The sequence below is a fragment of the Symsagittifera roscoffensis genome, chromosome 6 (assembly GCF_963678635.1).
Source record: "Symsagittifera roscoffensis chromosome 6, txSymRosc1.1, whole genome shotgun sequence".
NCBI classification, from domain to species: domain Eukaryota; kingdom Metazoa; phylum Xenacoelomorpha; order Acoela; family Convolutidae; genus Symsagittifera; species Symsagittifera roscoffensis.
The window spans coordinates 14,362,406-14,375,948 of NC_087067.1; the positions used below are offsets into that span (position 1 = coordinate 14,362,406).

A 13,543-nucleotide genomic window follows, 5' to 3' on the forward strand; every position below is an offset into this window, starting at 1 on the left:
TGAATTGCGTCAATGCGTGATTTTAATGGAGTAATAGTGTTTCGTTCAATGTTATGTCCTAAAAATTTTACTCGTGTTAGGAAGAAATGTGATTTATCTGGGGCTGCCTTCAGATTTTCGTTCTGAAGAATTTTATGATATTGCTCTAAAATTGTAAACATTTCGTCTTTAGTTTGCGATTGCATGAAGACATCGTCTAAATATGTGATTGCATTTTTTTTTAGTATTAGTGGTCTAAAAATTTTGCTCATGAAGGCTGAGAAAGCTGCTGGTACTATGGATATGCCATAGAATAATCGATTAAATTCGTATTGTTGATTTCCAATAACGAATTGTGTTAGACGTCGTGATTGTTCGTCTAAAGGCATTTGATTGTAAGCACTGTTCATGTCTGCGGTTGTGAAATATTTTCCGTTAATTTTTGTTAAAATTACTTGTATGGGTTCAATAGGCCAATTACATTTAGATTCATCAATTAGTGAATTGAGATATCTGGCGTCTAAAACTATCTTTAGTGATTCGCCTTTTGCTAAAATGATAACGGGGTTGATAAATGTGTTACCCTTTGGTTGTTCTTCTTTATTTACTGGTGATATAATTTCATATTGTTCTAAAACATTTAATAATCTGTTGACTTTGTCATGTAAGTGAATTGGTACTTTACTTGCTCTTTGTTTTTGAAAACTGCGTCTGGTTTTAATGGAAGATGTAGGGATTAACTGACTTTTCCTACGTCAAATTTTTATGTTGCGTAAACTGATGAATATTTTAATAGCTGTTGTGCTAGCTTATCAAATTCACTTTGTGTTATCTGTGAGTGTTGAAAATTGAACGTAGTTAAAAATTTCTTTTGGTCTTTTGTATATTTTGTTATATCAAAAGTTGGTTTAAAATATGGGGTTTTTGTGAAATAGTCTATTTCTTTTTTCATTACTTATTATATTATTTATAGATAATTCTTCGTTGAGAATTGTGGATTGGCAAATGTCAAGTAATTGCAGTATATTATTAACTCTGTATGCTACTTCTTTTACAGGTGAAGTTGTTGCGTTTGTCTCGCAATATCCTAATAATCCTAGGGGTAATGTTGTTTTATTTGGTGTATTATTATATACGTGTAGTGAAATAATATCTGAATTAATATCCTTTTCATATCTTATTGATGATATGGTTATTTTGAAAAATTTGTGAATTGGTCGGAATTCAAAATTTTACATAAAGAGTTGTTGTTTATTTTGATTTGTGTTATACTGATGAACTTGTTTTATGGAGAATTTATAAACAGTTCCTGATAGTGGTTTCAGGTGTCTTCGTTCTTGATTATAAATTGGGTAGAATTTGGAGAAAAATGGTGGTTGTTTGTTTAATCTTTGGAAAAATGTTAAAGTGGCGTTCTTTATTTTTGTGTATTTGTCTTTTATGTGTAACTTACTATTTAATATGTTTATGGTTGGTATATACTTAGTAATAGATGGTATGCCTATGATATCAGTGATATGAAATGTTTGTTTGAATGTTTTGTTTAGAATTTTATTTTGTTCCATTGTTCTTGTGGGAACAAGGAATAATTGGATTTTTCCATAGTTCGTTAACATTGATCCTTGTGCTGTTGCTAACTTGCTAGATGTTTCTAAAGGTTTTAAATTTGGGTGTAATAATTTGATTTCATTCCATGTAGGGATATTGATGATATTTGATTCTGCGCCTGAATCGATTAAAAAATCAATTTCAAGATCTGGTGGTTGAAATTCTTTGTTTTTTGGGCTTTAAGAGAAATGGGATTGTCCAAATTTTTTCTCGTGGCTGTTCTTTTTGGACGTTCTGATATATGTGATTTGTAGTTAGGTTTTTTGCTTTGTCTTTGTCAATGAATTTTTCGTTTGAATTCTATGTAATTCCTGGGTGGTTTGTGTACTATTATTATTCGGTACTAAATATTAATTATTAAGGAGTTCTAATTGATTTTCATATATGTGTGAACTAAAAGGTTCTTCATATGCGATTGATTCATAGTCATTATGAACAGTTATCATGTTAATTAAGATATTATTATCTGTATCGCTTTCACTGTCTGTTGATTCGCAATTAATGTGGTTTACTTGTAATTCGATATTTTCTGTGTTTTCTATAGCTGGGGGGTCTTGAGTTATTTCTTGTTTGTTTGTAATTGATTAATTTGTCTTTGGTGTTTTGGTGTATTGCTTCTATGTCTGTGTTGAGAATTGTGATAACTATTATTATTCCTATGAGGTGATTGGGAGTAATTTCTATATCGATTATTGTAACTGGAATTTCGATTTTGTGAATTATTTCTCGATCTAATGTGTTGATGGTTATTTGATCTATGATAGTTTGATCTGTTGTATGAGTTATTCCGTGATCTATTGTTTGGATAATTTTTACGGTTGTTGGAATAGCTTCTATTTCTGTTGTTTGAATAGTTTCTGTTCCTATTATTTGAAAAGTTTCAATTTCTATTATAAGATGAATTTCGTGACTGATGGTTTGAATAATGTCTACTTCTGTTTGACTGGGAACTGGATGCTGAAACAAATTGTGTTGATTTTGAATTTGATCGTGGATAATTGTTTCTACTATTTGATCGACTATATCTATTTTGTGAGAAATTTCGTGGATTTCTTTGTTCGGGTGATCTACCTCTATAACTTGAGTTATATGGTGATTGATTCCTTGTGTAATTAATATTGTTCGGAAGTGGTTTTCCTGAACTGGTGTTACTGTATACATTTCGTTTGGTAGGTTTTGATCTTTTTTCATGTATTGATAAAATAATTTGTTTGGTTCTTTGTCTACAATCAGAGATACTGTGTCCGTATCGTCGACAATAATTACACCATTTCTTAAAAGATGGTTTGCGATTCCAGTTTGGATTTTTTTCATAGATGTTTAAAACTTCGGTGATTTTTTCAGATAGGTCTACATCTGATTCTTGTATATTGTTAATGTGTGTAGTTTTTGTTTCAATGTGATTAACATATTGTAATTTCAAGTTTTCGGTTTCTTCGAGTTTCATTGTTATCTCTGCTTGTTCTAATTTATCGACTAGTTTTCTGAAATCTAGATCTGGTTCTCGAATTGAGGAAGGATGAGATGCTCTTTTCTTTATTGCAATTTTTCTTAATTGTGGTGTTAAGGTCATCATTAGGATTTCTGTCATTTTTGTGTTTTTATAATCGTGTGTATTAAGCGAATATGCTTTTCGAACTAGTGTTTCGATTCTGACTGCTAGTTGTTTTATTGTTTCATTTGGTAATCTTCGAATTTCATTACATAAAACTCTTTGATGTTGTTTGTTTCTTTCAGAATCAAACATTTTTGAGAATTCCTGTGTGAATCTTTTCCAATCTGATTTTATGTCTATAGGTAGTACTGAAAACCATTTTTTGTGCTGCGCCATCTAGTGTTGTTTGTATCAACGCTGTGCGGCGATGTATCCAATTTTGATGGAGTGGTGTATTTATTGCTTCAGGTCCTATATTTAAAATCAGGTTTGCTGTTACTGCGTTTAAGTAGTCTTCTACTGAGTATTCAGGGTGTCTGTTCCTGTAAATACCATGAGTGGTTTCTTTGATTCTTTGATGTTATTGATGATCCTCCCATGAGATATGGGTTCATCGTCATTTGTAATGACTCTGCGGCGTTTGGTATTTGTGAAAAATTTGTCAATTGATTTTTTGTGATTTCATGTTGTAGATAATATGGTAATGGGATTTCATTTTGCATTTGATTTGGTTGATATGAATGCATAGTCATTGGATTTTGTGTTTGCATTGGTTGAAAAAATTGTGTATTGTATGAATTTGGCATTTGTGGTTGTTGATGCTGAGTATCTAGCGGGTTTTCAGGAAAAATTCTTTTATATTGAGTATGTTGTGGTTTTCGTGTTCGATACTCTTGTATGTATGGTTCAAAAATATCTGGTAAATGATCATCATCGGATGATACATAATCCGTATGGTGAGATTTCTGTCGTCAATTTTTATATTGTTGAAAAAATGGGTAATTTTCGCTATAATCCCGTGTAGGATGCTGAGTAGGTTGAAAATTTACTGAATTGTTTGTTGTCGTTGGTCTATCCCAATTGTTGGAATATACATGATTATTAGTAGGTTTTCGTGGGGAGTAGTTTGTTCTTGGTGGATGTGTGCAATTATAATTGTGTTCTGCAAAATTATTTCTTGTGAATGTCCTTCTTGATTTTGGTGGTCTTGTCATTGGTCTATATGTTTGGTAATCCATATGTGAAAATTTAGGGGCTAAAGTGGCTGAAGGTTTTACAGTTGATTGTAACGTTATTTGTGGTGATGTCACTTTATTATTTTTTGGTGTTGTGAAATTTGGGTGTATTGGTGAAATACTTTGTTGCGTAGTTGTTTTTGTCGTGTGAACAATTTCTTCATTTATGAACTGTGATGGTGTTTGAATATCTTGTTGTGTAAGATTTCGAGTTCCATTGAGGTCTCATTATGATTAACCGTTGAATTTAAACTATTATTTTGTGTATCAGGCAAAAATGTATTATAATTTAAAGGTGTCGCGTCAATTGTTAATGGTATAATATTTATATAATTTTGGTGAAAAGATATTGTGTCTATCGCTTGACTTGAAATAGCATTTGGGAAGTGTATAAATAATGGATGAGACCAATCGGGGTCCCAAACATAATCTGATTGTTCATGAATGACTGTGTCGTCAGTGTTACTTTGAGGTCTAAAATTTTTTCTTGCTTCGTGTATTAAATCTATATTATGTCCGAAATAATCAATTATAAACCTGCTAATATTTTTTGTAAGTCGTGTTTGGAATTTTGTGAAACGTCATTATTTGAAAAATTTTCACGGATTGCGTATAAAAATGTAGAAAATGCGGTGATTTCGTTTCTAACTTTAGTGTGTCTAGATCTCTGAATTGGTGATGTACTTTGGGTTTCTGTTGTTTCTAATAAATTTAAATTTGTGTATATTATAGCAAAAACTTCATTTGTGAATATTGAATTTGCTCTCTGTGAGTTATGGTATTGTATATTTTTAATATATTCTGTGAATACTTTTGGAAATTCGAGATCAAGATCATCTGTTTGAACAACGTATTTCTGTTTTCTGGTGTACAGATTCCTATAGTCACTACAGATACCGTATTGTTGTATTATTTTTGCGATATCTTTTATATAGTGATTTATTAGTTGTCTTCGTATTCTTACATCTGGAAATTCTGTTTTACATGGACTGATTCCTGGTTCAAATAGATTTATCAGTAAATTTTTAGAGAATTTTATTTGTCCTCTATCAGTATCTGAGTCTATAACAAAAGGGAATGCTTGTTCGTGATCTATGCTTTCTTCACTTTGAGTGTGGCTGCTCATTGTTACGTTTGATGACTGTTAATAGATAATTGTTAATGTGTCTGATTGGTTGACTCCAATTGTATAGATGTACTGGTTTATGCTTGTGTTTCTTTTTTATTCTATTTTTTCCTTTTTTCGATGAAATTGTATTTGTTTCTGAGTCGGAAAAATATACTGAATCCTGAATTGGATAAGACTGATTTATTGAATCTTCTACTTTGTATAGTGCGTCGAGACTACTGACTTCTGAGTTGGAAAATGCGTTTCGGTGTTTTGAAAATCTTTTTCGTGTTATCTGTCTTTGTTTTCTTTGAATTGTTCTTTTTAGTGATTGTCGTTTTGTGTGAATGAATTCAATTTTTTGTGTATGCGGGGTTATAACAAGATCGTATTTTTGATTTTCAATTTGACAATTGTGTATGACGATTGTTTGTTTATTTCCTAGATTTTTTAATGACATAAGGTTTAGGATGATGGGTGCAAGGTTGTTTGTAAGTGGTTTTAATTTCCTAGACTGTTAGTCCTTACGATTTTTTGGTTAGCCTAGCCTGGGTCTTTTTATTCAGGATTGGAGAGAAAAGTATATCGATTCCGGAGAATGATTTTTACTTTCTCGTGGCTAGTATAAGCTAAGGTGTTAACTTACTTAATCTTACTTAGGGGTAGTGATTGTGTTCAAGGGTTGGAGAATAGTAAATCGATCCACAAGGTTCAGGTATAATTAGAACGCGAGTAGTTCGTTAGGTACTATTTTAAACTTACTAAGTCTAAGATTATCCTGGGTCGTATAAGAGGAGGGGTCAAGTGAAGGATGAATAATCGAAGTTCTTCATTGGGAAGGTTGGAGAGTGAATCGACGTTTGAGGTCGTTAGACACTTGATAGGTGGGTGGGGGGAACAAAATTGTTCTTTTGATCCAAGGATAAGCCTTGATGATCAGAATTAAACTTTAGGATAGAAAATTAAATTAGATCCAAGGATAAGCCTTGATGATCTGGTTTAAGATTAAAAAGTTTTTAGGTTTAGTTTGTATAAAGTTTAAAAATTTTGGAATATTAATTTGTGACTTTTAGTTTTGATGAAGTTAGTTTATTTATGATGGCTGTTATGTTTAGGTGATGAAGCTGGAACAACAGGATAATTAATGCTTACTAACGATTTATTGTCATGCTACTAATTTTTGTTTTTATTTTGAATAAATTATTTTAAAATATGTTTTATATAGTACTGCAGTTGAAGAATTGATTAGTGATGTTTTTATCAATCGTTAATGAACATTAATAATTTATTTAACGCCTGGTAAATGCATTGAAGATTTTTCTTCAAGAACTTTATGTTTGCGAACGAAAATCTAAATTCATTGCCGGTATAATTCTAAATATAAAAGTTTGTTGTGGCTTTTGGCGTACGATCATGAAACTATTCGGTAAGTTTCTTCGTAATCGTATGTCGTCTCTTGTCCGAGGTCTGATTCCAATACGTCGTTGTTCTAGTATTGTTCGGAAGAGTGGTTTTGATCTATTGAGTCGTAGAGACCATTCAATTAAATTATTATCGTATAACATTTTGAAAATGTTTTTGTCTATTTTCTAATCTAATTTTTTCTAAGCTAATTTGTTTTTTAAGGTCTTGTTCGAGACTTATGGTCGCACCAGATGAGTTAGGTATGGGGGTCTAGCTCATAGAAAAATTTCGGATAGGGTACACCGTCTGCTCGTCACGCTATCTTATTTTCGGCCGGATAGATTCGTGCAACTTCTTAGTCTAATACCGATCCTAATCTTACTCTTATACTTTCTAGTCTCAGGGTGTTTAACTAGTCTCTGCTAGGCTCAATAGAATTAGGGTATACTGGTTTTTGTTGCGGCTGCTGAAGTTCTCTTGGAGAGGCAACTAATTTCTAAGTTAAATTCAAATCTCTCTGGTGCTGAAATTACAAGTAATTTCAGCACTTACAAATAAGTGGGTTGTTAGTTAAATGGATCATGATTGGTTAATATTAAATACTTTACAGTGGTAAAATATCTAATTTATCCAATCATAAAATATAGTTTAGATCAGGTTCCACCCATCCGGGTTTTACAGAGTTTTTTAGAATTATCTTTCTGCAATTCAAAGGATGGATGATGGACGTTGGTATTTGGCGAACATCGTACTCTTGTCCGGTTTCTCTTGTTAGAGAAGTTCCAGGACGCTGGAGTTAGGGACATCAATCGTTGTGTCTTCTTGTGACAACGACGGTGTCTCCCAATGAAATCAATCTGATTTCAGAATGGTTTGCTATGACGGGTTTTTCTGATTTATGTAGAGAACTTCTTTTGTGTTCGACCTCGTCTGGGAATGGTGTGGAGATTGTGCGTGGAGGGGATGCCTTGTAACTTGGATCTGTACTTATACTTGAACACCGAGGTGGTCATTGGTCTAGTTCAATGAAGTCCTTTTCTGCGAAATCAAGTCGTACTCTAAATCCTTTGAGTTGTGATTGTGGACGGCATATTAGTTGTGGTTGGCCATTCTTTTTCGAGTGTAGTGGGGTCATTTTGTCTTTGGATGTTCGTCTTTGTTGTTGTATGCTGATCTATATATTACATTTTATTACCAAAGTATAATTTACATTTTATAAAATTTTTATTAGTTCAGTGTTTTAATTATGATTTTGGTTAGTTGTTTTCACAAAAGCATTTTGTTTTAGTTTGGTTATTTTGAAGAGTTACTCACCCTTGAGTACCTCTTATTAAAAATAGAAGTGTGGTCACAAAGCGTGGATGTAGCGCGGTGGTTTAGGCCGGCTATAGAGCATGCTCAGGACGTCCTCTCTGGTGGGTTAGGCCAGGAGTGGGAGTATGACTGCATGCTGTTTCTGTGAGAGGTCCTGTTATGTGATAACGTTTTATGTTGGGTTTATGGTGGTCTTTCTTATGTTTAGTGCAACTTCTTAGTCTAATACCGATCCTAATCTTACTCTTATTACTACTAGTCTCAGGGTGTTTAACTAGTCTCTGCTAGGCTCAATAGATCTAGAGTATACTGGTATTGTTGCGGCTGCTGAAGTACTCGGAAGAGTCAACTATTTTCTAAGTTAAATTCAAATCTCTCTGGTGCTGAAATTACAAGTAATTTCAGCACTTACAAATAAGTGGGTAGTTAGTTAGATGGATTGTGATTGGTTAATATTAAATACTTTACAGTGATTAAATGTCGAAGTAATAAATAATAAAATGTAGTGTGGATTAGGTTCCACTGGGGACTATTTTAGCGATTTTAATCCAGATTGTGATAATTAGCGTGCGATCTAGACTACAGCGTAAGAGGCCAGTTGTATCAGCTCAAAGTGAACTGAGGCAAACAGTTCGCCTCTAATCATTACCACTTTTAAATTATAATACATAGTACTATACATAGTTTGTGGGGATAAAAATGAAGATAAAATTTTTTAATTGGAGAACTTCTATTATTTTTCAAATTTTTTCTAGGACTTTTTAAACTAAAAAACTTACTTCTGATCGACAATTTACGGCAATCGGCGCTTTGCCCTGATAAACAAGCAGTCTTGTTGGTATATTGAGACTTTTTTGAATTGGTAAAAAAAGTATAGTTCAACTTGTTCAAGTTGCAATTGCCAATGATTTTTTTGTGGCATGAAATTTGTGTTAGTATGTTGTCTTCGAAAAATTTGCGTTAATTTTCCGTCTTCGGAATGAGCACTGTGGATAAATAGAGTATCGATGGCTAAAACATATCTGCAAACTAGTTGTTTTTGGCTAAATTGGTAACTGGTGATTCACATAAGCTGAGGAAAACCGATTTCAGCTGAATTGGATATTCAATTTACCAAATTTTGAGCTCTTCCTGATTAGTTTAAACAAGAATGTAATTTATCCGTCATAAATTTAAACAAGATTGGCCGCATCAGGGTTGAATGTTACGACTACCTGTCTGTGGTTCCGTGTTTACTTTAAAAAATATTGATGTTTTTGTCAAAAAAAACAAAGAAGAAAGATCTATAAACTTTTGAAAACTTAACTGTTTTCAAAAGCAGGCTATTTGTCTTAACTGTTTATTTTTTCTGAAACTCATCCCACACAAGCCATATAAATTCTAAGTGCTAAATTTCAACCCTAGTAACGTAGCAATTAAGACAAATAGCCTGCTTCAAGCCAATATAGCAATCTTTGAAACCCCATAACTTTAAGAAGAACAATCGCAGGTGACAAATTCTTTAAATTTGAACTCAAGGCAACAATACCTTTCGAATGGTATAAAAAACGTCAAAAAGTGTTAGTAAAAATATCGAAATAAGTCTGAAGAAAAAAATCACCTCGAGCTGATATATGCCGTCCATTTCTTTCAAAGTTGGGACAATTAGTTAAGATAAAATTGATCTGAGAAAAAAATCTCAACGAATCATAAAAATTGGTTAATGTTCGTTTTCTGAAGTTTAAGGTTTAAAACCTTCGTTATATTAATTATAACAAAATCACCCAATGTTTTGTTTTTAGATTGATCAGCTGACGGAAGTAGTCGCTAAGATGTCCTCGGCTGGGTCAGTTATTCAAAGATTAAAAGCAAAAATTTGTTCTCTCCTGGCAGAATATAAACAGATTTTGAACACGGAGACGAAAGCTGCTGTTCGGGGGAAGAAGCGCGAAGAAATATCCAACGAATGTGCTGGTGCTGCACGTAGTTGTTTAGAACTATCAGCCGCTCTACCAGTTAATTATTTCGCTATTGACGCGCTAAATTTTGCGATGAAAGGATTCCATATGAACCCTTCCAACATAGAGTGCTGCGATATTTTGATCAAATTATTTGAAATGGAAATGGACGATTTAGCTAAAATGAAGTCCCAGTATTTAAACGATGACGAAGAAACTGTTCTCAAGCTACTTGTATCGAAAGATGTTAATGCATTTGAAATGCTTCAATAAGTCGTGGATCATTTACAATCATTTTTTAAATAATGTAATGTCATTTATCTAATATATTTAAAAGTGTGTTCTGTAAATAGACTGCTAACTAAACACGCCTGCTCATGCTAAGAAGTTTTAGTTTTCAGACAATTTAAGCGTTTAAAGTTGCTTCAGATAAACTTGATCTGGTAAACAAGTAGAAAAGTTTGTTGAACTACATGTATTGCAATGATTGCTGATACAGATTTAGATTTTTCTAACTGGAACAATTGTCCGGGAAAATTGCTTGCAATTGTCCGGGAATAAATCTATTTTTTCAAAATTTCTTCTAGTTTTATTTTTTTATAAATAAATCAATAGTAGCATGCTGAAGAAGTTTTGACAAATTCGTCGGCTTACTGACTTTCTAACTTTCTAATTGATGTACATATTACTCTGTCACTACATCTAATGATTATAATGAATTGTTTTCAAGTGAGGTTATATAAATCATTTGAAAGACTTTTGGTTTTCTTAGACTACTTGAGAAAGCGTTCGTTGCTTTGAAAAAAAAAATCAATAGACTGTTTTTGTTCCGACTTTTGTAACGAAAGTAATGGAGTGGGGTGGGTTTTTTCTTCACAAATTTTGACTTTTTAACTAGCCATTTTTGAAGGAAATTTAAAAAAAATAATTCAAAAAGTATTTTCGTCCTGCGCTTAAATTTGAAAAAATATTTTACTGTCATCATTTTTTGTAAAGTAATGGGGATTTAAAGATTGCCACTTTGGCCAATTTGGGATAGTTACCGCGCCATATTTTTTGCGCTATAAACGCGTCAGCGGAAATTTAATACGTCTTAGAAATCGTTCCAAGCTGGATGAAGGAAGCTTAATTGCCATAATTGATTTTTTACTACGAGAGAAATCTGTCACTAAAAATTTTATAGGACGTCTGGTGGGATGCTGTTCACAAAAAAACTGAATTGCAAAAAAGTGTTCAATTCATTTTGTTATATTTATTGTTTTCTTGTTATTACTGCTAAAAGGCAGTCGGAGTATTCAGGGCTTTGCCTCTGATACGAGCAGTCTTGCTTGTCTTGTTTTCAAGCGTATCAAAGAGAGAAAATTCAACTCGTGCTAGCTGCTCGAGGGTGAGTCATTATTACCCAGCCCAGAACAATAACTGAAAAAATTGGAAGTAGTTTTTAAATAGGGGCACAACAGCAGTTCTCCGTGAACCGCTGAACAGCTCCTATGTTAATATTTTCCCTGGTGGATAAATCGTCTATATATACTAGCTGTTAATGATTTTTCTTTTTGTACAAATGCTTGCGCCTGACCTCTTACCAAAGCTTTTTTCTTAGTTTTCGAGTGAATGGATTTTATTAGTTGCCTAGAAACAAAAACTTGCTGCGTTTATGGTTTTTCGGCGGTCTTATGAAATTTTAAAAAAACGAAAATTGAAAAAACTTTATCATCTGCATACGTAAACATCTCAGTAATTAGTCGAGAGCGGCTGGTTTTTCTTTTTTAAATATAAGATTTTAATAGTTGTGGCTACTGACTCTGAAATTGTGAACATCCGAATATTAGACCATCAAATTTGGACTTATGTCTCGAAACGTACGCTTTTTGATATTTTTCAAATTGAAAATTTCATCAAACTAGAAGTAGACCCTTCTAGCACATATGCTTCAGTAATTTGTAATAATTTCGATTTTCGACAGAAGCAGAAGTTTGTATTTTATTCAGATGCATCAACTTAAAACTGAGTGATTTTTCCAAGGATGTTTATTTTTATCAATCAACAATAAAAAGCATCTGTTATAATAGATTCGGATCTGAAACCGAATGGATTTTGTTTAGCAAGCTTTTTTCCGAAGTCTATTGTAGATCCTTTTTTCAAGGCGTTTACGAAAAAGTCGTAAAAAGTTATTGATCGGAAAATTTCGTGCAAATTGGTAGATCATCCGATCAGCCAATACAACCAACTTAAAATTTTTTGAAAAAGCAGTTTCGGAAATCCAATTATTACTATTTTTTATGGATTTTTTGAGAGCAAAAATGATCTAAGAGCTGTCTGGTCTCTACTAAACAAATCTATTTTCTGAAAAATCATCTGTTTGAGATGATTCAATGTTTCCATTCAATGTTTTCTTGCAAATGAAAAGATAATAAATAATTTGATGAAATTAAGAAAATATCAGATGGAGTTTTCAAAAATTTGACCTTAAAATCTGCCAGTTGTCGTTGATTAAGCGGCCTAACCAAAAAATCACTAGTTTCAAAAGATAATCAAGTTTCAAAAGGTAAAAATGCTATAAATTTTCAAAAAGTAAAAAAGATAGCTAGTTACAATGCAATTAGCATAGAATGATTCAACCACAGTCTAAAAAAATTTTGAGTAATTTTATTTTCAAATCAGTGTCAATTTTTTTTGAGTGGTAGAAAAAAATATGCACGAAAAATTAAAGTTAGGCAAGTTAAACATTCATAGTCAGATAGGCCAATTAGAAAACAGTTTTTTTTTGCGAAAACAGTCTAAGCAGATGAAAAAGAATCGAAAGTAAAATAAAAAAATTCACAACTTTTTTTAATTTTTAAAAGTTTTGTTATCAAAATGGCGCTAAAAAACTCCAATAAATACCTTGTTTGACTAAAACTAAGTTTTTGTGGTCTAAACTAATAATAATTGGCTATTGTAAGCCTACGCGCTAAATTTATTAACTCGAAATTAGATTAAAAATCAAAACTTATAACTTCAAACCGGATTTTTCCGGCACTGAGTAGTTTTTCGAAGTTTAAAAAATGTTTTCCGAATCATGACTGAAAGGCATTAAAACGATACTTTCCTCAACTCTTTCTTTTTTTTCTTTTTTTTCCACGCAAAATCAAGTTCCACATTCGATCATCGGAATGAGTTGAGAAATTTATGATTTTGAAGCCCGTTCAGTCATGATTCGGAAAATTTATTTAAACATTTTCAAAACTACTCAGTGCCAAACAAAACCAATTTTGGGAGTTTCATTTTGATTTTTAATTCATTTTTGAGCAGATAAATTGAGCGCGCATACCTACAATAGCTTCTCTAAGCTTAACTTAAAGCACGAAAACTTAGTTTGCATTTGAATCTTTATTTTTTCAATCCGAATGAATAAACTTATGAAATTGTTGAAAATTATCTTTGTCTCCTTATTTGAGGGATGTACGGGTTTTATAGAAAAGATTGATTCATTTTCTCTGAAAAAATGTGATATGGGCAGTTTTTTTGAGCTACTTTTATTCCG

General features: G+C 32.3%; 1 protein-coding gene across 3 annotated transcripts in view; it reads left to right on the forward strand.

Moving 5' to 3' along the window:
* LOC134848087 (uncharacterized) overlaps positions 1-10,662 on the forward strand; it is a 42,655-nt gene extending 31,993 nt beyond the window's left edge. For all 3 annotated transcript variants that reach the window (XR_010162893.1, XM_063865429.1, XM_063865430.1), the window contains one exon: positions 9,865-10,662. The gene's annotated coding sequence lies outside the window, so the exon portion shown is untranslated. The remainder of the gene's footprint in view (positions 1-9,864) is intronic.
* The last annotated feature ends 2,881 nt before the right edge of the window (positions 10,663-13,543 follow it).